The sequence below is a fragment of the Pipistrellus hanaki genome, assembly GCF_964339955.1.
Source record: "Pipistrellus hanaki genome assembly, chromosome: 7".
In the NCBI taxonomy this organism is placed as follows: Eukaryota; Metazoa; Chordata; class Mammalia; order Chiroptera; family Vespertilionidae; genus Pipistrellus; species Pipistrellus hanaki.
This window is the reverse complement of record NC_140509.1, coordinates 30,336,191-30,364,057: the sequence shown is the minus strand read 5'-3', so window position 1 is coordinate 30,364,057 and position 27,867 is coordinate 30,336,191.

Sequence of the window (27,867 nt, the reverse complement as noted above, 5' to 3'; positions counted from 1 at the left end):
TTCTAAAGTGGCTGCTCATTCCTCAAGATTTAAAACTCTTGTTGCTTTATTTTCCTCTCTTTTGGAAAGATGAGAAAGATGGTGGAGAAATACATCTTTCATGTTTATAACTTATGAACCTTGAAACCCCACAGATGTCTATTGCTTCCTTAGAGACACTTGAGCACTGATGGTTAAGCAGCTAGATTTGAAGCCAGATTTTTGTTTAAGCATTCAAACTTTTTCTTGCTTCTCTTGCAAACTCCTCGGCCTTAAGATGAGTTGGAAAGAAAATGTATAGTTCTCAGATTAATTTTCACATAATAACATTTTATCTTTTTATCAGAGATTTTCTTGATGGGAAGGAGATAAAGTGGACTTGGCTACAAGTTTTCATTTTGCAAAGTTAACAAGACAACATATTCTTTTATCATAAGATTTTTTTATTAATTTCTTTTTTCTAATGTGAAACATATTTTCAATTTTAATATGGGAAAATAAAGATCTGTGATAAATTTATGTGTATAAACATAATTATAAAGATATAAAGATTAAGTACTGTGACAGAGTCCTCAAATATTTTAAAACCAATTTGCTTTAAATTTTTCAGCACATTTTCTTCTCAGCTTTATTTTACTGGGTTCTGTTTTCCATCATGAGAAAACATTCTGTCATGTTAATATACAATAGCGGCAAAAACTGCATAAAGATACCATCCTCAGTGCTGCTAAAAAGCATTTTCAAACATTTTCTTAAAATATGAGAAGTCACCTACTCAGGTTCCAATGAATATAATCAGCCATCTGAGGACTTTTTATATTTTTGTGTGGTGAACAAACATATTTTATTTGAACTGCCTAAAAGAAGCATTACATCAATTATTTCAATTTCATCCTTATGAAGCTAGATGCTCATGTCCTTCTTTATCTTAAAAATTATTAAAACACTGAGAAAGTAGTAACTAAAAAGTCCCCAAAGAAAAATGATTCATTACCCTACTATTTACACCCAAATATTTTAGCCTTTTACTTTGAGTGCCTGCCCATTTTTGTGCAGAGAGAATTATTTTATACATTGAAAGTCATATTAAGCTTTTTAAAAATATACTAGAGGCCTGGTGCACCAAATTCGTGCACAGGGGTGGGGGTGTCCCTCAGCCCAGCCTGAACCCTCTTCAATCTGGGACCCCTCAAGAGATGTCCAACTGCCCGTTTAGGCCTGATCCTACCCGATTCCTCTCACAATCCAGGACTGCTGGCTCCCAACTGCTTGCCTGCTTGCCTTTCTGATTGCCTCTAACCGCTTCTGCCTGCCAGCCTGATAAACCACTAACCACTCCCCTGACAGCCTGATTGATGCCTCACTGCTCCCCTGCAGCCTGTTTGCCCCTAAATTCCCTCCCTTGCAGGCCTGGTCACCCTAACTGCCCTCCCCTGCAGGCCTGGTCCTCCCCAACTATTCTCCCCTTAAGGCCTGAGTCCCCCCCATCGCCCATTCCTGCATGCCTAGTCGCCCCCAACTTCCATCCTGTGCCAGCCTGGTCACCCCTAACTGCCCTCCTCTGCTGTCCTGAATGCCCACAACTTCCCTCCCTTGAAGACCTGGTCCCTCCCAACTGCCTTCCCCTCCTGGCCATCTTGTGGCGGCCATCTTGTGTCCACATGGGGGCAGCATCTTTGACCACATGGGGGCAGCCATATTGTGTGTGTTGGAGTGATGGTCAATTTGCATATTATTTTATTAGATAGGATATAGGCCTGGAGCACGGGTCGGGGCCAGCTGGTTTACCCTGAAAGGTGTCCTGGATCAGGGTGGGGGTTCCCTTGGGGCATGGGGCGGCCTGGGCTAGGGGCCTGTGGTGGTTTGCAGAGCGGCCATGCCCCCTGTCCACCCAAGCCGAGGCCCTGGTATCTGGAATTTATTTATCTTCTATAATTGAAACTTTGTAGCCTTGATTGGAGCCAAGCCTCCTCTCTCCATGGCCCCAGCCATTTCTGTTGGGATTTATTTATCTTCTATAATTGAAACTTTGTAGCCTTAAGCAGAGATCAAGGTAGGCCAGGACAGGAGGAAAGCTTGGCTTCCTCCTATCCTCCTGCTCTCTCTGTGGCCGCAGCCATCTTGGTTGGGTTAATTTGCATACTCGCTCCTGATTGGCTGGTGGGCATGGTTTGTGAGTGTAGTAGAAGTACAGTCAATTTGCATCTTTTATTAGATAGGATTACCTTAAGCAATATCACCAAATCAATGAAGGCTTTTTAGCTACACATGATTATAACACTTGCTGAAGCAATGCCTGTATTGTCTATACTGGGTTGGCTAAAAGTAGGTTTACAGTTGTTTGTATGGAAAGTAATACAATCATTAATAAATAATAATACAGGAATAAACTGTTGTTTCATGTACTCACAACTGCAAACCTACTTTTGCCCCACCTGAATGTTTAAATGTTGCTAATTTAGTAGTTGTAAAGTGCTAATTCAAATTTATTTACTTGAATCTTTTCATTGTAAAATAGCAGTGATTTCTATATTTTATGTGAATTATGTGTTCATAGCTTTGGAAGTAGGCATTTCTTCACACTATTATTGCATATTGAAACATTGATAGGCAATAAATGATCAAGACATTGCATGATCCCCAGAGAATTAACTTGAAATTTTATATACTATAAAGTATCCAGATACAGCTGAGCCTCTTTTGCTTTTCTAGTATTAATAAATATTAATATGAAGTTGTCAGAAACAGAATACTTCCACTCATTAATACTTTCTCTGTTTAGAGTATGTGAGTTTACATAGATGCTGAGAAAAGTCAACTGGAGTTGACTTAACTCTTGCATAATTTTGAGCATCTTTAAGCCTCAATTTCCTCATCTGTATGGGTTTTTTTATGGCATTATGGTAATTAGCATTTAACATATGACTTGGAATATAAAAAGAATTCAAAAAGTTAACTATTATTATGAAGTCTGATCAATTGTGTTAAACCAGAACTTTAAAAATATATGGTCTATTTAGGTAAGTTGATGTAATTAATTTTAAAAATGCATTTTATTTTTCTATTTGGAAAATTTATAATATTCAGTATAATATGACTGTTAACAGTAATTGATGGCATTACAGCAGGAAACATGTTGTACCAGATGTATTTCTTAAAGCAAATCTAAGTGATAAAGCATGCTGCTATCACCATGAAATGCACATAATGCCCATCCACTGAAGAACTGTGCAGTAGGTAGTGTAATGTATTAAATATGAATGTTGGCAATTATAACTTTATAACTTAGAAAGCAATACAGCGACAAAGAGACGGTTGCTCTATATGATAATTTGAAATGAATAAACGGAAGGAGACTCCACTTAATAAGAGATAAACTATCATGCTGGAAAATAAGCTGAACAGATTAAATGAAAGGAAATATAGGAGCCATAGAGGTTGAAAAGCAATAAATAATTCAGGAATCCTGCTATATATTAGGAGTGTGAGCTATAGAGTCAGGCAGACCCACAAGTCTGAAGTTCATCACTTATTCATTTTGTGACTCACAATAACCTCATTGAATCTCAGAAGAAGAAGAATATGTTTTATTAAAGAACACTTTATGTTCTAGCTGGGTTTGCTCAGTGGTTAGACCATTGGCCTGTGGACTGAAAGGTCCCAGATTTGATTCTGGTCAAGGGCACATCCTCGTGTTGTAGGCTTGATCCCCATTTGGGGTTATGCATGAGGCAACTGGTCAATAATTTTCATTGATGTTTCTATCTTTCATTCCCTTTCTCTTCCTCTTTCCAAAATCAATAGAAATAAAATATATTTTAAAATATCCAAAAGCAAAATTAAAATTTTTGATTGTACCCAAAACTGACCTTACGCATTTTTATGAATTTGTTCGACCTAATTAACTTACACTGGTTATCTCCATATTATTAATAAATCTGCCTCAGTCAAATGAGAGAGAACTATAATAATGGATTTTAATTTTGCCCCCAAAAAGCAAAACTTAAAATCTGTAATCCTCAATCACCAAAGATCTACTTTATTGTACTTTAAATCATTTAGCATTCATTGTCACTATAGTTTTTCTTTAAATTAAGGCTAGTGGTGACTCGTTTACTTAGAATTCAAAAACTATATTAACTATGACAGTGTAAATTACTGGTGTGGAAAGCCTAATAATACAGTACTTGTTTGTACATTTCCAACTGAAGAGAAACAAGTAGCAATGCTTTGGGTTATAGTGACACCTGGTGGTACTGTTTTCTTAGAATATTTTCTGATTAGAGCTGTTTTGTCTCAAACTTTTTTTTAAGTAATCGTTTTATCTGCTAGAATGTGCCTTGGGAGCCCTCTCTCCCTTCCTCGCCCCACATCTCTTTATGTGGCAGGAATACTTGGGCCAAAAGCCCTGCTGGAAAGAGAAGCCAATGTCCTTTACATTTCTGCCTTGGGTTTCAGAAAGAAATCCATGTCCTTACACAAGAGAAAACTAATTTAAGGCAGAAAGAATAAAGACACTGTTATATGCTAAAATTGGAAATATTAAGACTAGTGACATGCTATGAAGTGTTTCTGCAGATGTATATTTATTGACTGTTCCTGGCATTCTCCAGAAGGTATATTATTTTAGCATTTTATAGTTTGAAAAGCTGAGGCTCAGAGAGGGCTCTAGATAGTACCCAAGGTCATAGAGTTAACCAACTTTAAAATCTCCAGAAAAGCCAGAATTCCAGTTGAACCTTATCTCTAATTTTGAGAGAGAAAACTAACTATACTGATAGGGAGTAAAAAAAATACTTATTCGTGTTATATTCTTTTCTTCTGGGAACATTAATTTATTCAAAATAGTAAGTGTAAGCAAAAAATATTAAAGGAATCAAGAGCCCAAAGAACTTCGAAGGAAAGCATGATTGAATAGGTTACATCATACTGGTCTCCTAACTCCCTTTGAATTCCTCACAGCATTCTACACAAAGGTAACCCAGACTTCTGGATATTTCTCACATGAAAGATTTTTACCAGGTTTTAGACTTAAGCATGTTGATCTGTGCCTACAGTGAGTACTTGCAACAGAATAGCTTTAGGCACAGATTTAAAGTACAGCACTTTAAGGTCAGGAAGTAGAGCTTTTTCCCAAGGGTAGCCATGAAAAGGTTAATTAGAGAGGGAGTGGACTTTCTAAGAGCAAATTACTTGCAAATAAAACCATGGAATTTTTCAGCTGGGTAAAGCTCCATGAATTTTGTGAACATATTCTGTACTTATATTTATGTAAAGGTCACATTATTTTTTAAAATATATTTTATTGATTTTTTACAGAGAGGAAGGGAGAAGGATAGAGAGTTAGGAATATCGATGAGAGAGAAACATCGACCAGCTGTCTTCTGCACACCCCCTAGCAGGGATGTGCCCGCAACCAATGTACATGCCCTTGACCGGAATCGAACCTGGGACCTTTCAGTCCACAGACCGACGCTCTGTCCACTGAGCCAAACCGGTTTCGGCAAGGTCACATTATTGTTGGTTATAAATTGTAACATTATTGTGAGGCATACCATACTTGCAGTTTTCCATTGGAATCTGGGGTAAATACAAACTAGAGTGAGAACCTATAAAGTTACACTCTGTGTGTATTGTCACATTTTCATTGTGATTTTCTCATAGTTGTTCCTTGAAAATTACTATATAGTTTATGGTTCATTGACAATATGTTTGTCAAATTGTGAGAGTTTAAATGTTGTTTTCATCTAAGGGAGGGACAGGGTAATGGTTCCCTATTAAATATTCATGGTGCACAATGGGCAAAATGAAAGTGGAATGGCAATGTTTAGCCTAGATGAGGGAAAAGGGCAGGTGGCAAAGTGGCTAGAGGAGATATGCCCCTAGACTAAGATGTTCACTAGGGAGCTGCAACAATGGTAGGTGACCAGGAGCCCGACTAATAATTAGTAGTAACACCCATGATTGGGGAAGGCTGAAAATCCTGACTACACAAAATACATTAAGCTTTTAACAAGGGTTTTTCTCCAGCTAATCATTTATGGCTACTATAAAGCTGCTACATTTTTAACTTAAAAACTGAAATTTGAAGAAAGCTACTGCATATCTTAAAAGATGATGTGCTTTTTAAAATAAGAATAAATAAAAAGTTTTTGAATATAGAATGTACCAAATATAATCAGATATACTACACACTTGAAATAAGTATTTTTTCATTTAGCATCCAGATTAAGCAGATTAATAGTTTATGTGATTGGTTTTATGTGACTAATAAATCAGAAGCCCTACTTAAACAAAAATAGTAGATGCCATGTTACAACATGAACTTCTCAGACTTGTCTTTGAGTGGTGAAAGTGATCGTTTTATGTAACTAAAATTATTTTAATGACTGTATTTAGTCATGGTGCAGTTCTTTCCAGTTAGAACATTTAAACTTTTAAATGATTATTCAATAGTCAGACCCAACTATTAAGGCCATTTCCTTTCTTTCATGTTCCTTTATAAACTATTTACATGCATTTCCCTCTGCACTTAGTTTGTACCCTGGTTTTTCTTCATTTAAAATCCAGCACCAAGGACATTAAATAAATAAAATCAATAAAACTGCCTTTGTGAAAAGTTAACTTTCCAAAAGGTTTTGCTCCATTTAAGGAAAGATTACTTGTGATGCAGCAATTTCTCTTTTTAACCATGAGTTCCTTAGAAAAGCAAAACAGTTTAACTTTGAATTACTTGTTATTTAAAACCTGAGTAATCATCTTCAAATTATTAACAAATTGCCAGGTGGTAGATGACATGATATATTCATTCAGCATTTCCTGGGAACCTGTGGTGTCAAACAAACCCTGGTTATATGTGTGAAATTTTTTTTAGTGAAATGAAATATGGTATTTTTATAGAGAGACAGGTAAGCAAATAATTGTAATAATGTATAAGTGCTGTGATAGAGGAATGTGCAGAGTAACTTGATGGTTAATAAGGGGAGTGAACAGTTCCTTGCCAGGTTGTGGGAGAGGTGCAGGTTTTGGGGATGTGAACACCAGAGCAGGCTTCAGAAAAGAGAATACTGGATTTAGAGTTTGAAGAATGGGTGGGCATTTGCCAGATAGAGGGTGAGTGGAAGCACAGAAACAGTGAAATAAAGAATGGCCTTGTATGATTTAGTCCTTCAAAATGTCTTCATCCCTTCAGTTATGAAAATTATTTTCCTTGAACACAAGTTCACAGACTTTCCAGCCCAGATCCATGAAAAGCTACATTGCTTTTCTTCAGAGCTCCTTCCTTCACCATCTGTCTCCAAATCCATTCCCTCCTACATGAAGAGTCTCATTAACCCAAGCCAGACTGGAGACCTCACCATGACTTCTCCTTCCCCTCAACCAGGCCCTCCAAACTTCTTAGCCTGGTATATAAGGACCATCACCACTCCTATCTGTCTCCCCCACCCCCCTCCCACCCACAGCTCACCACTCCTATCAGTCTCCCCCTCCCCCCTCCCACCCACAGCTCACCTCCCTTCACCCACAAGCATCTTTGGCTCAAACTCTGCCAAATTCCTAAAGGTCTCAGCATACATTGTCTTTCTCCAGGTGTGTGACTGTTCTTCCTGACACACTTCAAGCTATATTCTCTCCCTTCCCACCCCTTCCAAACCCCCTTTAGCAGAGTCTCCACCCTGCTAACTTTATTCAATCTTTAAGACTCAGCTCAGCATAGCACTTCTCACATTTGTAGCCATGGTTTGTGTGCCTGTCTTGCAGGTTAGGCCATGTCTTTCTTGAGGGCAAGGATGATACCATTCATTTCTCCTCACTCAGAACTTAAAAACTTTTCTGGCATAGGACAGTCATAATAAATGTTTATTGGGATGAATTAATACACAATGTCCAGTAACAGTTTGAAATTATGTGCAACTTGGTTTAGACTGTGGTGTTCTCTTATCATGAATGCCCTTTTGTGTTGTATAATATTGATAACTTTCTTTTCAGCCAAGTGTTTTGTGCCCCATAAATCAATTTATCAAATGAAGTAGAAAAAACAACAACAAAAAACACCCAAACATTTGAGTAAGTCATGAGAAAATAACTTTAGGTATCATCCAACTCCATTCATGTATATGCTTCCAATTAAAGATTTACTTCCTTGCAAATATTAGATTTTTATGATTTCAGCATTATGTTAGCAATTTGCAATGTACCATCTTATGCATATCAATTATGTCCTATCATATTTACTTTTTTTGCTCATTTGATAGAATTAAAGTGACGGATGGTCTTCCATCTGCAAGCACAGTTGAGCCACTGTTCTTAGTTACATGCAGGAGTAAGCTGGAACAAAGTTATATAGCTCTTCATAGTAAATACTAGAGGCCCAGCACGCCTCTTGAAATCATTTGAGGAGGCAGCCTCCTCCCACCTTCTTGCGCTGCCACCCTCACACGCCTTGCTGCACATGTAACCTCCTGCTGATTGGTCATTATGGTGTGATGGCATGATGACCATTAGCATATTAGTTCTTTATTATATAGGATGATTAGTCCAACCGCATTCTTGTTTACAGTGGGCCACCAGAACAGGACAGATTCAAATCCTGTGGCAACCTGATTTCTAGCCTTAAACTCCTTGGCACTCCTCCTGGAACCCCAGTGGGATCTGTGTGTATATGGGGATCAAAGGAGCCCCCTGGAGTCTCTCCTCTTCCTAGTCTGTCCATTGAAAAAGGTTTACAATATGCCAACGTGATAGCCAGTTGTATCAGAGTGCAAGTTCACTCTGTTTGCTGGGCAAGGCCACACCACCACCAGACACCAGCAGGGGGTAGTGACAGTGCAGCATGATTGGCTTCTGAGATACTCGGCCATTTATGCATATGGATATATTTCTCATAAACTCTGAGCACTGTTTCCCCCCTGAGAGGCAGGAGATATAGTTTACGTCGGAGGATGGGGCCAGATCGTTTTGGGGGTTCTTGCTCATTATCTCTGTTGGATGAGAATAACGGCAAGAGTCTTATAGGAAGTGTTTCTCCAGGCAGTTTCCTCCTGGTACAAGGCAAGCACACATTTCATCTCATTACTGTCTGAGGTCCATCCAAATGGAAATGGAACCACTGGGCCCTCTAGCCTTCCTGCCATGCAAGCGTAACAGTCGCTTTTAGTTAGGGCGCATAGAGAATATTAATCCATTCCAGCCAGGCATTTGTTCCTTTATCCACGTTCATCTCTCTGATTAGGAGTTGCAGTGATGGGATGTTACATCATCCCGTGTATTATCCAAAGGCTAATTGAAACCGCATTGACCAAACAGCAAAATAGTCTTCTCCTAGACACTGTAGAGCATGAAAGTCAATGAATGTCAACTGAGTTTGAAGAAAGGAGTTTAAATAAAGAAAAGGGGGAATTGTGAGAATAAACAGGTCATAGTTCCTGTCAAAGAACAGTTTAGACAGCCACCATTTTGGACTATGACTTGGCAGCCACCATGTTGGTTGCATGACTTACAGCTCCTTGGGGGCCACTATCATGAAACAACAAAGGCCAAACCCTCCCTTTGAATTAGCCAATCACAAAAGACTGTGTCTGAGCTCCAATCATGAGTGAGAGACAGGTTACTCAGAATTAAAAAGCAGAGCAGACCACCTGTGCTCCCAAACCATGTGCATGTTCATCTTTCTGTGCAGAAGTAAAGATATTTGCCTTGCTAAAATATATAATCTCAGAGTATGTGAAGCTGGATTTCACATCAACTCACACAGAAAGGAAAGGGGTGCCATTTAAGTGGTGGGTGAATCTTTTGAGACTATCATAGAATATTGAAAATCCAACATTAACAGAATCCATAAGTGTGCAAGGCCAAATCTAGAGACACCAGGAAAATTCAAGGATGTGCAGAGCAGGAAGAGAACAAGAACTGAGAAAGTAGTGTCATGTGGCCTCCCTACCTACTCCCAGCCAATACTGAAAGAGCCATAATCTAGTCCAAGTATACTTCTCTGATCTTTCCTGTAACACACTGTGGTATCTTAAATGATGCTGGGTTTCCTGAGGCTTGTGTTGCTGACTCCAACCCCACCCTAGAGAGCACTGAGGGACAGATACTGTAAACATCCTACACTCTCAGCTGTGGAAAGTAGAAAGGCTGGGAGAAGGCTGTTTACTCTGTCTGCCTTGGAAATCAACCAAAGAGACATGGATTTGGGGTGTTTTATATGTCTTATAATTGATCCTAACTAGTATTTTATAAGGTCAGTTCTAATAGGAAAGAAAGTAAATTAACTGAGTCATGCTAACAAATATAAAATAATTTGGAAGATCACTTGTCTTTGAACTAACATCATTTTTTTTAAAAAAGATTGCCAAATACGCAACAAATGAAAGTCCTGGTAACTTGTATGAGGCTACATTTTATGAATTGTTGTAGCCTGGTCTATAAAAGCAAAAAACCATTGAATGTAAATCATATGCTGAGCAGTTCTCCATTAATCTGAATAGCATTTTCACGCCGAGTTTAGCATTTTTTAAAGAAAAGTCTGGTGTCCTAGGGCTTGTTTTTTTGTCAGAAGATCAGATTCCACTTAAAACCTCATGGTTAAAGATTATAATGTTGAACAGTATGAATAAACGCATGCAATATAAAAGCAGAATATAGTTACGCATCCTGAGAAAAGATATGATTATGGGGCAGGTAGGTATGATGCAGCAGAACTTGACCAGAAAAATCATAGCACTTCATTTATTCTTTTGTGTAAATAATTAAATTGAAGATTTATTTAATATTTGTCTAGAATTTGACTTATCCAAATTTAATCCCTCTGATTTTTTCTAATTAATATTGAAATATTCTTTTTTTCAGAGGGGATATTTGAATATGGTATAATCTAATGTAAGATAATTAACTTAATGCCTGCTTTGAATATTAAGCAAATCTGGACACAATGACTTACCTATATTATATTGGCATATCAACATATGCCAGTCATTTAAGCTAAAATACACTACTGTTTTAAAAGTATTAAAGGAACTTTTAATTTCACCTGCTTGCTGAGACAATAGGAACAATTGTTTCATGATTCTCTTGCCAAAAAAAGTGTATAAATATGATTACCTTAGCTCATGATTTCTAGGCAGTATTTGAACAACCTGGCCTTGCAGCAGTGCTACACTGCTGAAGTGCTTGCTGAGCAACTCCAGTTTGGGTGAGTCCTTAACCCTTTTAGATTCTGCCCACAGGCTTAAGGAAGACCTCTTTGATACAATGTTTTGTAATCTTCCCAAAGAAATAGTTATTGTGGATAGAAATTTTACTTTCTGCCAGGAGGTGCAGAGTCTATGAGTAAATACAAAAGCGGCTGAAAGTGGAAGGAGAAGAATGACCCATCTGCCTTTCCATAGTTCTTTAGTTATTCTGCCTAAATGACAAGGAAAAACATTCAGCTATTTCTGATGTAAGATGATTTTTGACTCCTAGTCATGAATGTAGCTATTTCAGTTATTAAAATATGTGCTGATATTCATTCACTCCATCCTCCAAGAAATATTTATTGAGCACCTACTGTGTGCCAGTTCTAGACATTGGAGATATAGCAGGGAACAGAAACAAAATCCTTACTCTCACAAATCTACCAATAAATATATATAATGTGTCAGGATATAAACACCTTATTCATTTCAAGTATCCAAAATACCTCATTTTATTCAATGGTATTATTGCCTTTTTATATATTTTTAATGTTTTAAAATGAATTTAAATATTATGGAATGCTTATTTTATTGTCTATGAAATACCTCTAGATATAAACCCTTATAATATTGTTAGCCTTGTATTTTGCATTAGTCTAAATATGTTCTTATTGTTACTAGCCTGTTTGATGACATGGGTAAGTGGTATTAATAAACATGCTTGTGAGGTCATTGTTATGTATTTGTATTTACTGAGAAGACAGTAAACATTTATATAACATAAAAGGTTAAGTGTATAAATATTTATATATGCTTATATAATATATTACATTAATCATATATCCAAATTATCATTGAATATAGTATAAATAAATGCATTAACTTTAACTACTCTTTTCAAGCTTAAAGTTCTCCAGATACTGATAAGGATGGTTAATCTTTACACTATATTTGCCTATTTGTTGAATGCTATACAAATGTTATAAATATTTTAAAAGAAAAAGCTATTTTAAAATGTAAACATCTATTTATATTTGAAATAACATAAACTTTAAACAATAATTTTTGAAAGCTTAATTATGTTATAAAAACTGAACAGAAATAAAAGTCTAATATGCATTACTTTATCTATAAATATAAAAGCCTAAGCAACTGAACAATGAAACAACTGAACAGTTGGTCACTATCATGCACACTGATCACCAGGGGGCAGATGCTCAATGCAGGAGCTGCCCCATGGTGGTCAGTGAGCTCCCACAGCCAACCTTCTGCAGTCCCTCCACCTGGTCAGCTGGCCCTGCTGGGCCCTGATCAGCCAGCCCAAGGCATCCCACCCATGCACGAATTCGTGCACCGGGCCTCTAGTTCATTTATAAATTCATGGTTTCCTGTCTCTTTGTTTAAATTAGTAAGTCATTATAATATAAATATTTTTATGTTTAGTAGTGATCTATAAAACAACAACTTGGCTTAGATTTCTCTGAATTTAAATATAGTTCCCCTCTCCTCTTCATTTTAAGACTTCAATCCACAACAGTGGTTCTTGGATATTAGTGTGTTTAACTCTGTCATTGAAAAGCTAAGTTAAATAAGGCAGAGAGAAGACAAAGACAAATACCATATAATTTATATGTGGACTAGAGGCCTGGTGCATGAAATTCGTGTACGGGAGAGGGTGTGCCTCAGCCCAGCCTACACCTTCTCCAGTCTGGGACCGCTGGTTCCCAGCCACTTGCCTGCCTGCCTGCCCCTAACCACTTCTGCCTGCCAACTGGATCATCCCTAACCACTCCCCTGACAGCATGATGGATACCTAATTGCCCCCCTTCCAGCCCAATTGCCCCTAACTGCCTTCCCCTGCTGGTCTGGTCACCCCTAACTGTCCTCCTCTGCCTGCCTGGTTGCCCCTAACCGTCCTCCCCTGCTGGCCCAGTCACCCCTACCTGCTCTTCCTTGCCAGCCTGATCACCCCTAACTGCCCTCCCCTGCCATTCTGGTCACCTCCAACTGCCCTCCCCTGCAGGCCTGGTTCCCCCCCTCCCAGCTGTCCTCTCTTGCTGGCCCAGTCACCCCCAACTGCCCTCTGAAGGCCTGGTCGCCCACAATTGCCCTTCCCCGCAGGTCTGGTTTCCCCCAACTGTCCTCCCCTGAAGGCCTGGTCACCCCCAACTGCCCTCTCCTGCAGGCCTGATCGTCCACAACTGCCCTCCCCTTCTGGCCATCTTCTGGTGGCCTTGTGTGTTGGAATGATGGTCAATTTGCATATTACCTCTTTATTAAATAGGAATCTAAAAAATGAAGTAAATGAGCAAACAAAACAGAAATGATCTCATGGATACAGAAAACAAGTTGATGGTTGTTAGATGGGATTAAGGTTTTGGGGATGGGTGAAAAAACGGAAGGCATTAGTGAAGTACAAATTGGTAGTTACAAAATAGTCATGGGGATGTAAAGAACAGCATAGGGAATATCGTCAATAATCCTATCTATTAAAAGAGTAATATGCAAATTGACTGTCACTCCAAGATACACGATGGCTGCTCCCATGTGGACACAAGATGGCCGCCACAAGATGGCCAGCAAGGGAGGGCAGTTGGGGGTAGTTAGGGGTGACCAGAGAGACCAGGCCAGGAAGGGAGGACTGTTGGGATGGCAGGGGGGAGGGGTGGGGAAAGCCCAGGCCTGCAGGGGAGGGCAGTTGTGGGGACAAGGTCAACAGGGAAGGGCAGTTGGGGGGGGCAGGCCTGCAGTGGAGGGCAATTGGGGGGCGATCAGGCCATCAGGGGAGGGAAGTTGGGGGTTATGAGGCCTGTAGGAGAGAGTAGTTGGGGGGACCCAAGCCTGCAGGGGAGAGCAGTTGGGGGACCAGGCCTGCAGGGGAGGGCAGTTGGGAGGAGACCAGGTCAGCAGGGGAGGGTAGTTGGGGAGCACAAGAACTACATGCCTGTTGTGGGGGGCATGCTTGCAGGGGAGGCAATTGAGCCAGCTGGGTAGCACTTCGGCGTCTATCAGGCTGGCAGGGGAGTGGTTAGGGGTGGTCAGGCTGGCAAGCAGAAGCAGTTAGGGCCAATCAGGCAGAGGCTGGCGAGCAGTTGGGAGCCAGCAGTCCTGGACTGTGAGAGGGATGTCCAACTGTCTATTTAGGCCTGATCCCGGTGGAATCCTGAATGGATCCGGCTTAAATAGGTTGTCAGACATCCCTCAAGGGGTTCTAGATTGGAGATGGTGTAGGCTGGGCTAAGGGACACCTCTCTTGCCCCCCTCCCCCTGTGCACAAATTTTGTGCACTGGGCCTCTAATATTGTAATAATTATGTATGGTATTAGGTGGTTACTAGACTTATCAGGGATCACTTCTTAAGTTATATAAATATCTAATCATTATGCTATATCCCTGAAACTAATATATAAATGTGAACTGTAATTGAAAAATATTTCTTTTAAAAGAAAAAGATATTGTAGTAACTGTATAGTACCAGATGGGTTCTAGACTTATCAGGCTGATCACTTTGTAAGTTATATAAATGTGTAATCATTATGTTGCACACCTGAAACTAATATAATATTATTTGTGAACTGTAATTGAATTTTTTTAATTATAAAAAAGAAAAGCTATGTGAGTAATTTATAAAAATTAATATTTCTATATATTAGCAGTAAACAAATAAAAATGAAATTAAAATACCATTTATAATGGCAATAGAAATTATCAAATACCCCAAGGAAAAATCTAACCAAAGTTGTTTAAGACCTGTACACTGGAAATTAAATATTAAAAGAAATAGAAGATTTGAATGTAAAGGAGAGATATACCATGGCCAGGGAGAACAGGACTCAATAGTGTTAAGTGTCTAATTCTTTCCAAATCTATCAAGTAGATTCAATATAATTCCTAACGTTGATAAAATGTATTAAGTCAAATGACAAAGAACAGCCAAGGCAATTTTGAAGAAAAGATGGAAAATTACTCTACCACATATCAAGATTTACTACATATTAAGATATTATAAAAAAAATAATAAAAAAGGATATTATGATATTTGTTTAGCAGCAATCAGATAGACAATAGGTGACAGAATAGAGACATATTATTAAAAAGATGACACCAAGTTCATTAGAGAAAAGATGGTATTTTCAATTAGCAGTGCTGGATTAATTTAGTACTCATTGAAAACAATAAATTTTTGGTTTCTAGCTCACCACCATGCATATAAATATCAATTCCAGACAATTCTAGTTCTAAATATAGAAAGTAAAACAATTAGCTCCGGGGGGGAGGGGTGATGGGGGAGAATAAAGAACATCTTTATGACCTTGGAATGGGCAAAAAAATTACTAAGCAGAAATTTTTAAAAAAATTTTTAAATGACAATTTGGAAAAATAAGATCAGGAGCATCTATTCATCAAAAGACATCATTAAAAAATACACAGACAATGCGTAGAAGAGAAGCTATTTTCAACAAATATTAGCAAACTTGTACCCAGAAATATATAAATAATTTTACAAATTAATAAAACAGACAACTCAGTAGAAAAATGGGCCAAGACTTGAACAAAAAGAGGGTATGCAAATAACCAATTTAACATGAAAAGTTGCTCAGCCTCAAAAGTTACTAAGTAAATGCAAATTGAAATCACAGCTCAATGCCAAGACTACTGGAATGGGTAAATTAAATGAAAAACATGTGGATCAACACTGCAGATGGAAGAATTAGTTGGGACAACCACTTTAGAAAACTTAGGTGATACCTATTTAAGCTGAATACATCCATACTCTTGTTTTCTACTCCACATAAATTTCAGAATGTTTGCCAAAAGAAATGAATAATAGCATGCTTTGTAATTGCCCCAAGTTGAGAACTATCCAAATGCCCATTAACAGGATTTATAAATTGTGGTGTAGTTTTACACTATAATACCATGCAGCACCAAGAATGAATGATTTACAACATCACATGAAATTATAAGTGAATCTCAGGAGCATGAAGTTGAACACAATAAGCATACTATATGTTTGACATTTATGTTAATTTCAAACAGGCATATCTTATTAATGTCTATGAGATAGAAGTCAGGATATGGTTACCTTGGTCGGTGGGGGACCAGTGACTGGAAATCAGCATGAGGTTCAGGTCTCTTGGGTGTTGGCAATGTGTTGATTCTGGGTCTAAGTATTGGTTTCACAGGTGCTTTATGAAGTCTTCAAGCTGAAACTTATCCAAACACTTAAAACGTTTTTAAAAATAAATATTTTTAAAAAGTTATAAAACCCAATCTTTAATTAGGCACATAGAACTCTTATTCAAACAGTCACTAAGAAAAGTTCTTTCTCCCACGTTTTTTTCTTGAAATACAGCAACAGTACACATCTTGAGGAACCTTCTCTGTAACTGGCACAGACTGTTCCAGCATTCATAAGTTCACATAGCAAACTGACTTTTAAATTAACATCATCTTTTTTAAAAGATACTATTCTATTTCACACAACTCTACTCCCCTCAAAAGCTGTACCAGTTCAATCCTTGCTTTCCAACAAATTACCAAATTTCTGAAAGATCAGAGGCAAAAGGCTGATGTTGAAAGGCATTCAGTTATTGCTGTGTTGTTACATTGCTTGTTACATGTGTGCAGGAAGGAGATTCATCAACTTACTCAGCTTACGTAGACATCAGTAGCCACATGAGGACTGAAGGAAACACTGCTGCCTTCACTCTGTGATGTCTCAAAGCAATTCTATAGCCCAGTAACCCAGGGTTAGGCTAGGAAAATGCAGAACCTCTACTATTCAGAGTGAAGAATACAAATAGATTGCAAATTTAGCATTATTCTCTATTTTTAGGATGATTATTATGATTGAATTTTTGTCTTTTTTTTTTTGAGTGAAAGAATGAATTATAGTTTTTAGAATTGTCTTAAATTTTATTTATTTTAAGAAAAGAAAAAGGCTTCAGCTTCAGGATGCTGTAATATTCGATCCAAACTAAAAAGCCTGGACTCCCTCACACATCATGTCACATGTGTTAACAAGCTTCACTCAGTGGGCCCTGTGAGGGTGTGGGAAATGTGTACAGGCATTTCTTATTGTCACAGTAACAAAAATTCTTATGAGGCCTGTGACAGTCCCACACAACAACAAAAATAGTTTTGGCCAAAATAATACCAGTCCCCATCCATAGATAAACTTACATTCTAAAGGAAATTAACTTTTAGGAAAATTGAACTATAACACTTTAGAGTTCTTAGTGTAACACATTACCTAGGAGCCTACAAGTCTGACAGATAATCTGAGTGATCTTAATTACAGTCATAATTAAAGAGTAAAAATTACCTCAGACTGACTAGTGAAATACTCTGATCATAGAGTGACTGCCAAACACTTGTAATGCAGAGTTCATCAAAAGCTTTGTCACCAAAAAGCCACCAAAAGTAGGGCCTTGAAGTTCTTCCTTTTTGGCTCAGAGAGAAAATCCATCCTATTTTAACCTCTAAGTTTCAGAGGATAAACAGTTATTTCTGCATTTTGCTAATACTCATTAGTTGAGAACCTGACAACATCCAGGACTTCAACGTATCACTTAGTTACTGGAAAACCATGAATTTATAGACATGCTAAAAAGCTTCCAGCACCTGGCTTAGACACAGAAACAAAGGTCCTTTAAAACCACCTTTGAATTTTAAGTGGGCTTGGTTTTAGTGTTGTTGTACCCCAGGCATGTGAGAGTGCTGAAGAGGCCCTGTCTCCCCGTCCTGTGAGCGCTGATGAGACATTGTCAATTACATTACAGTATGGTCACTGCAGTAGTGCTGGGCCTTTCCATCCCTCCCACTCCATGCACACTCGCCTATCTCTGGAACAAGCCAGTGCTGCAATGGCAGTGGACAAGAGTGACAAGCAATGGATGTACCAGTATGTCCCCATCTTTAGGAAACTTCTAATTTTGTGGGACTGTGCTTGCTACACTAACTGCTATACTTGTGCTTCAGTGAACCTTTTAAAATTCTACCTAATCCACTCCAGCTCATTCAGTGGAATCTGACTAAATATTTACTGACTCGCCCCTCCCCAAAAAATATATTAAGTCAGTTCTGGGCAACAGCAAGCATAGCTTCTGTGATGGCATAATCATCGTCACGATAACTACTAAGTGTCACCAAGGGGGTCTCTGTGTTCCAGAAGCCATGGTAGAGGCCAAAAGCAAATACTTAATGCCCTTACTAGATGCCAGACATTATTCTAAACATTTTGCTTATATTAATTGATTTTATTTAATTTTTGCTTATATTGTGATTTAATCCTCACAGATAATAGGCACCAAGGTTAATTTTCAGATGACAGAGAATAAGAAAACTACCCAAGGTTACCCCAACAAGCCTTAGAATTGGGTCTCCAACCTAGACCGTGTGGTGGCAGAGATTTGCTCCAAACCATTAGTGATATGGGAAGCACCCTGTAAGTTAAGTGTGATTGCCCCAACTTTCCAGGGGAGGAAATGGAAGTTGAAAGCGTTAAGAAAATGTAGTAGACACTGGAGTTCTTTACAAATATTCCAGTTCTCTTTGCTCTGGCAGGTGAAAAAGCTGTACTTCTCCACGTCCTGTGAGGCAGGCGTGACAGTGGGACTTGCTACAGTCAATGAAATGGGAACAGGAGTGCCAGGGAAACATTAAGAGCCCAAATACCATATACCATGTCCCTTCCCCCCTGTCCTGGTGAAATACTTGTCAAAACAGAGCCTTTGTCACCCTGGATCATTGAGCGACTGTGAGAGCACCCCTCTGCTAGACTGGTGCTAGACATACAAAGGATTTTTGTTTTGGTAAATGCCTATGCTTCAGGGTGAAGATGGAGAAGGAGAGTGTAACCAACCAAAACATAATCTAGCCAGATCTTGAAAAATTTCCTAAATAACTTGCCCAAACTCATGGCTTGTTGGGGTTAAGATGTGTGTCTCTAATCCAGGGCTTTCTGACCCAACAGTTCATGGTTTGATCATTTATTATTTCCCTGGTATCGCATGACCTTCAGGATCCTAAACTTAGTTCTTTTCCTTGCCTTTTAGTTTTATTATGTGTAGTATTGAAAGTGCTTAAAAAGTGTCTACAGTTAGTCCAAGATTAAGAGCACGTAGAGGAAAGTGTCATTCTCTGCCTTACCTATTTGGTCTGAACTTAATATTTTGATCTACTTGTCTCTTGCGAATATTTTCTGCCTTTGTTAATTCTGACATTTAATTTCTGGCAATAGACTGTCAGCAAGCATATTAGCTATAGAATGCAAATTTGTCCGGAATATTATTCAAATTTCTGACTGCACTTACTATTACAGTTTTTATGGTGCAAGTTACTTCATGACTTCAGCCTTCTGCGGGTTAACTACCACTCAAACTCTGTGACTCTGTAATATAATACCATCATCCATGGATATATTGCCCTGTCTGTATATGGAAACCTCAAACGGTCCAGGTTCTCATTTTTAGACTCAGAGTTTGGGGATTTCCAAATCCACCAGCTGAATGCACTAAATTTGGCTGGGCAGCTAACCACCCTGACAATCAACAGAGAACCACAGGAGATTCTGAACCTCTTCTCTGAGGATTCTCCTCCTGAAGCCTCAGTGGATAGAAGTCCCTGGGACCCTGCCTTTTGCGTAACTTGAGTTACTTCATGATTTATGGGGCACATGGTGTTCATGTAAGATGTGAAGTATAAGGAGGAAACTGTATCCCCTAAATTAGTAAGGTTACCTGTTGGGAAACTTGGGGTTTTCTCTTTCTATTATCTGCTGAAAATAGACAGTTTGATTACTTTAACTTTGTAAAGTTACTTTATTCATGTAATCACCAAATTCCTAACCCTTGATTAAAAAGCTCTTTTGAGCTATTTTAAGTTGTTTACTTATTTATAATATTACCTTATTCCAGAAGTTAGAGGAAATTATTATGTATATGTTTAACCTAGACAAATATCTGTTAAATGATACTGAGAGAACTTGTGGAATAATCTATACAATGAATAGATTGTATAGTTGTTTTTTATTTCACTTTTTATTTTAAAATAGTTGTACATTTTTAGGAAGTTTCCAGATACTGAGTGATCCTATATACCTTTCCCCCAGTCTCTTCTATTAGTTACATCTAACAGAGTTATAGTATCTCATCAGTACTAAAAAACTGACATTGGTTATTCTGTACCATTTTATAACATGTATACATTCATGTAACCACTACTGCAATTAATATACAGACTATCCATCACCATAAAGATCTCTCTCTTTATGGCCACACCCACCACTTCCCTTCACCATCCCTAATTCCTGGCAACCACTAATCTGTTCACCCTATAATTTTTTAAATGTTTATCAATTCCCAGGTGTACCACTTACCAACTTCTTGGGTATCATTAACTTCTCTGGGCCTCAGTTCCTCCTATTCAAAGGACTTAGGGGTGATGGTAACTTATTAAGCTGTTAGAGAGATCAAATGAGGTTGAAGAACAATAGCAGTAGCCTGGTTCCAAATCTCCCCACAGTCCCAAAATAGCTATACGATCAACAAATAAAACTGCCAGGACCTGTAACTTAAGCATTTCTAGGAAACAGAAAACACTACAACCTTCAAGTGGCTTAGAAAAACAAAAGAAGTAAGTTTTAACAATGTTTCTTATACCTGTAAACCATCCCAGTGCACCTGTGGGTATGGAGAGTCAGAGTGAGGAGACCAGGAGGAATGAAATACACAAAAATATCAAATACAGTTTGGGATTTGGTAGCTCCCAGACCTGGCTACAGGGAAGAGGCTTGGAAGTGTACAGGGCCTGAAGTGGCAGCCTAGGAAATGCAGTGCTTCTTGGGGAGGAGTAAAGAGAGAGAAAAAAGATTGTGCTCCTTGGATATGAAGTGGTAGAGGGGAAAAAATATAAAAGGAGAAAATGAAAGATCTTGCTGAATAAGGCCAGTTAATTGTGTCAATGTCAATGTTATGATTGTGATAATTAGACCATACATTTACAAAAGGCTGCCATTATGGGAAGTTGCAAAAAGAGTACATGGAATCTGTATTATTTCGTGAAACTTCATTTGAATCTTCAATTATCTAAAAATGAAATGTTTTATTTTAAAAATGTATTCCATTTTAATAAAGATAAAAAATAGGCAAACAAAACTATATTGTTTAGAAAGATTTAGAAGTTAAACTAAAGAAAAGAAATTGACTATCATGGAAATCAGTTCAGTGGTTCCCTTTACAGTGGGAGTAAGAGGTTGTCATCATAAAAAAGTGAGGTGGGGGTTTCTTACCTTCTCTATTGTTACACTCTATTTGCTTTACAATAATTAAGGTCTTCACTTTTTTATTTTTTTTATTTTCAAGAAACAGTACTTACCTCCAGGCTATAGACTATAGAAAACAAACAGGAACAGGAGTAATAAGAAATTATCTCTGTTTGCAGGTGACATGTAAGTATACATGGGAAATCTTAGAGAAGCAATGATAAAATTAATTTAAACAAATAAAAGAAAATTAACATGTAAAATAAATAATAACCAGCTAAAAGATAAAATGAATGTACAAACCAAACATTTACAATGGTAACAAAAAAGATTAAATATTTAGGAACAAACCTCACAAAAAGTGTTCAGAATCTATATGAAGAAAACTAAAACATTTCTATAAGGCCAAAAAATATACTTGGAAAAAATGGAAAGGCATCTCTTATTCTTTATTAACACGTATCAACATCATCAACATGCCAGTTTTTCCTAATTTAATTTACAAATATGATCCCAATAAAAATTCCAATGGGCTTTTTAATAGAGCTAGATAAGTTGGTCTTAAATTTCATATACAAAATAAACACACAGAGTTAGAGAAATGTAGGGGACGGGGGAGCAGAAGAACAATGAGAAGAAAAGGTCAGAGGGATTCAAAGCATTAGACTGGCTGACCTGCTGGTTGCTGTCTTTGAAGATGGAGAAAGGGTTGGGGGGTAGCTGAACAGAGAATGGAGGCAGATCTTAGAAACTGAGCAACCACCTTCTGCCAGCAAGGAAATGAGGACAGTTCTACAACCACAGCCAACTAAATTCTACCAATGGAGTGAATGATCTTGGCAGCTGATTCATCCCCAGAGTTTCCAAAAAAGGAAGCAGTCTGGATGACACCTGGATGTCAGACCTGTGAAACCAGAGCAGAGACCCAGCCTGGCTGCCAGATGCGTGACCTACAGAAGCATACAAGTATTACATGCAGACAGACCACCAGGAAGAAAACAACAAAGTCTGCTGAGGAACAGGGAATGAATAAATGTGGTTGGTCAGGACCAAAAAAGTTATTAAGGTACACTAAATCCATCTACTTTTAAAACATAGATGAGAATAGTCAAGAAGATTTTGAAAGAAGTATAATGAAAGAGACTAGCCTTACCCAGATATTTAACATTTTTTCAGAATAATTAAAATGGGATAGTAGTATCTCAAGAACAGACAAATACATAAATAAAATAGATAATCTGCATATAAAATTATGTAATTATAAGGTCATTATAAACCAATAAAATTTTAAATAATACTAGGACAATTGGTTATCGGGGGAAAATAAATTCTTTACCCCATACTGTACAGCAAAGTAAATTGTAGCTGGAGTAAAGAGTTAAAATGCTTTTTAAAAGCCAAATAGGTGACTATTTATGTGATCTGAAGATGGAAGAAAACTACCTCAGCATTAAAGCAATTTTCAAAAATTCACAATATAAAGAAAGAATTAAAACATCAAATATCAAAATGTGCAAACAAAATATGAGAAAATGTAATTTGGGAAAATATCTGTAAAACTTATGACAGTATAATGTCATAATACAATATATGAGACACTCTTAAATAATTGAAATGGACTTTCAAAGAAAAATGGGAAAGTATTAAATGATAATCACAAAATAAGACATTAAAATGACTGGTAAAAATGCTTAAAAGTTTCAGCATCAAGAATAATCACAAAGGCTCTAAAATGAAAGTTCTCAAACACTGAGGGCAATCTCATTAAAAAGTTAAGACTTCATAAGATGGTCCATTGGCTTATCAGAACCACATAAAATCAAGTTAAGTTGATGTGTATGTGATATATCTTTTGAGCTGCATTTTTAAAAACTTTGAACTATGTAAATAGATTGTAAAATTCTATTGATCATCTATAATATGAGATTGACCTTGAGATTACAAACTATTTTTAGAATTAATGGAAATAACCACTCTTTTTGTTTTTTTAGAAAACCCATGAAAATATAATTTTAAATACTAATTTATGCCAAAAATAAAAGAAAATGTACCCTGATTATAAGCATAAGTTCTATAAGATCTGAATTTTTAAGACATAATGAAGTTTCATGAATCAGAGCTGTCAGCAGAAATGATTTTTGAATTACAGATTTGAAGCAGCTGCAATTGACCTTAGTTTTGCTTGTTGTGATTTAAACCAGTATGAATTACCATAATAGAATCAGGAGTGGTTAATATTCTCTGTCCTTCTGCAGGAGCACTGTAGCATAGCCCCAATCCCAAGGCAGACACAGAGGACTACAATTGCCTTGAGGTCATTTTGGGGCCCATAAATACAAACAATAAAATTTTATTAGTTAAAAGAGCAACTAATGATATAAAAGGTTTGTTTTCAACTGCAAAACATTTTTTAATTTCCCTTTATTTTATACACAAAAGTAGCATATAATATGCTCTTTTCCACTTATATTTTTTCTTTCATCGATAATATCTCTGAGAAATATTCCAATCAATACTAAGAACACCTGATTCTATTTAATAGCTGCACAGGTCTCCACTGTGTATATGAACTATGGTTTATTCAGTCAGTGCCCTACACTTGACAAGGACATACTGTGATACTCTGTGAATAACTTTGTGCATGACATGGGGTTGCCACTCTAACCAACTGAGTTACTCGGCCAAAGCCTAAAGGGAAATTTTAAAAAATACATATAATGGCTTATCATTACAAAAAGGAACACAGGAAGCACAAGCCAGAAAACAATGAAGTCAGTTACCTACAGGAGTGGGGGGAAATTGGGTAGAAAAAATATTGGAAGGAGTGATGCATTTCTGATTATAACTTTTATAGTCTGACTTTGAAAACATGCAGATATTCCATATATTCCAAAAATAAAATTAAATCAATAAGAATAAGGAGATACTAAAATTTAAAACAAACTGAAACACATGAATGTATTGTATTTCAAATGAAAGTCATAGCCATACTAAAAAGAGCAAGGGTGGGAGGGAACGCAGAATGACCAATCTATGTCATCCTATATAATAAAAGCCTAATATCCTAAATGTCCAGTCGTCTGGTCAGCCATTCAATCAAAGTATAATATGCTAATGATATGCTAAGGCTGCTCAACCGCTTGCTATGATGTGCACTGACCACCTGGGGGCAGATGCTCCAACCGGTAGATTAGCTTGCTGCTGGGTTCCAGCCAATTGGGACTGAGCAAGACAGGCTGGACACGCCCTAGGGCCCTTCCACAGTCCCTCCACAGCTGGCCAACCTCCCATATCCCTCCCCAGCCCCAATTGCGCATGGGTGGGGTCCCTTGGCCTGACCTGCACCCTCTCACTATATGCTATCCTGAACCCCTTGAGGGATGTCAGAGAGCTGGTTTTGGCTCTATCCCGCAAACCTGGTCTAGAAACCCCACTGGTGCACAAATTCGTGCACCGGGCCTTTAGTCAAGTTTATAATGATCCTCAGGATGTTAAAGAACTTCCAACCAGTTCCAAACTCTTATTTTTATCTTGTGTTTCTATAAACATTTTTCTAAAGGCCATGTAAAACTCAGATTTTAATTTTTATCCTGGTAAACTTCCCTCATTTGCAGTTGGTTTCACATTTCTGCTCCCATATGTTTTCTCTGACGTTATAGGTCTAAAAGGTTTGCCAGAAAGAACATAAATGTCAGAAAGATTGGCCACAGTAAATTAAACAGCATACATTGCAGAAGGCATCTACAATAGTATCACATGGTAAATATCAATATATAAATATGTACACACATATACCATATTATATGTTGAGAGAGTTTGTAATGAGGTTGTGCTCCAGGATCATTGGCTGACAATATAGCTGTCCTCAGAGCATAGGATAAATACATCAAACAAATTGGATCATAATTCATTGGCCCTTTTTCATTTTCCAAGTATCTATCTGAACTTTCTATTACCAATTAGATTCTATTGGAGACTACAGCTATGTCATCAGGTGTGCTTTCACCTGAAGTTGCAGTCTACCTGAGAGAAGGCAAGAAGGTCCTCTCACCCAAAACAGCTGCTACGCAGACTGGCCTTTCAGCTTGAGGTGTTCTGAGCTCCAATCAGAATGTGCTGAATTTTGAGAAGAAAGGGCAAAGCAGTCACCCACCAAATAGAGCATGCCTTCCCTTGGAGAAGAGTTGGTGAGGAGGAGGAAAAGCAACTGAAAACTATTCTTCCCAGGGTTTCAGAAAAGACAAGCGTGCTTTATTGATGGGGCCCAGGAAAACCTGAGTTGTGTAGTTTCGTTAAGTGCGAGCTCAGTAGTATCTTTTGGCAGCCCCTCTTGCTTCTGCTCCACACTGCGAAGCCATTTTCCCTTTTCCATATGTGCTTTGATGGCTTCTTCTGCTGATTAATTCTGCTCAAATGACTGTGCTATATGTTTGAGACTCATCCAATATTAATCTTAGTTACATGAACCATGTTGTCCCCAGTTTTAATGTTTGCTTAAGTTGCTTTTCTCTGGATAAAAAGAGAAGGGATACTTAAACAATACAGAGAGAACATAGATTTTCTTCTTTTCTCTCTTGATTTCTGAATTGCCTAATACAATATTTTCAAGTGGCTTATGGAAAGGAGGATTAAAAGTGAAGGGTAAAAAGACAAGTCGAAGCTGTTTCTGTTGTCAGCCTCTGAAGTTCCATGAACAGACTGAAAGTTCAATTGAGGTCTATGAAAATATTAGCAGCTGCCAAAGGCCAGCTGCCAGGATTTGTGTCTTTGTGCAAGAACTGAACATCTACCAACAGCTAGAAAATTTACAAAACCTTGGTAGTGATGGAACAGTCTCATACAAAAAAGAGTGAGAAACATTTCTGAAATGCTTATATATATGAACTTGTGAAAAAGTATTCTCTACAGATTACAGGCCTCTATGCATGTCGATAACTGGAATATTAAGGCATGGAGATGACATTTACTTACTTATTTTAATGATAAGTAATTATCATTAGTAATAGTGTTTGAAATGAATTTGACCTAATTTAAAATCTTTTAGTAAAGGGAAATAATATGCACAATTATTAGTTAAAATTTAAGTTTTTAGTAAGCAAATATTTACTAGTAAACTTTTAAGATGATTCTATTTTTAATTTATTCAAAATGTTAACCACATGATATCTTAATAAGATGGAATTTTTTCTCAGTAGCAAATTTAATTAATTACATTAACAAAACCATGATTGGCCTTTTAAAATGTATTCTTCTGAATATTTAAATGAGAAATATATGTTTGATTCACCTTTTAAAAGTATTAGTTAACATAATAAAAAGTATGCTTTATAAAATGAGTTGAATCCAATACCAAAAGTTAAAAGTATTCTTTATAAAATGAAATTTGCATTTTTAAGGTAAAACAGAAGTGACAAAAATAGTTTTAAGACCAATATTTGAGATTTTATTTACTAATCAAATTATAAAACATGTAAATGAATAGAAATGCTTAGTCAATGATAATTTCTTTTTTATAAGTACAATCCACAGTTTTAATTTAGCTTTATCAGAAATTAGTTTATTGCTTTTATATCTATATGGACAACCTTTCTACTAAGTACTATTTTAATAGATACTTTACTGTAATGCCAGAAAAGAAACAGTAGAGGGCACTTTAGTTCTCTAATAAAATAAAACCATCATAAGACCTTTTGTAAATCAGTAAAACAGACAATGAGATTTGATCTGGTAAAGGTTAAATAAAAATGTGAAGCAAGCGCCTCTGCTTCCCATTACCTAATAAAAGATCTCAGGTAGATGGCAATTTCATTCTTCAATCATTCCATTAATCAACTGGGTAACATGAAAACAAGTATTCTCACATCTGCAAATTTGTAGATCTATCATTTCCAGAGTATTTTACTTTTTGAACTCACATTTATTTGCAAATAGATATATTGAATTTACTTTATTTAAATGAGTAGGTTCTCATTATCCAATATTTTAAAGAGGTAGACTGAGTTTCCTAAATATATAAGAAATAGCATTACATAACAGTGTATATTTTTTTTGTATCTTGGTTTGATACCTATTAACAGTTGTGTTGCTTAATCACAGTTTTCTCCAACATTATCTTTATCATCATCGTCATCAGCATTTCAAGGACAGGTGCCTGCTTTTTAAGTAACTTCCCCTCTATTCTAGTTGGAAAAAAAATAAGAATAATGTATGAAACCGCAAACAATAGAGAAGACAATGCACAATTAAGTCTAAATTGTGACATTCAGTGTGCACGGGTTCTCAGCAAATCATTATAATTCTCTGGGCCTCAGCTTTTACATTTGATGATGGGATTCTGTTCTTGGTTATCTGACTAAAATGCTGTCATCCATTCTTTTTTTTTTTTTCTTCTGTACAGAGTTCTGTTAAATTTGGTTATTTAGTGCCCAAGCTCTCAAGGTATTT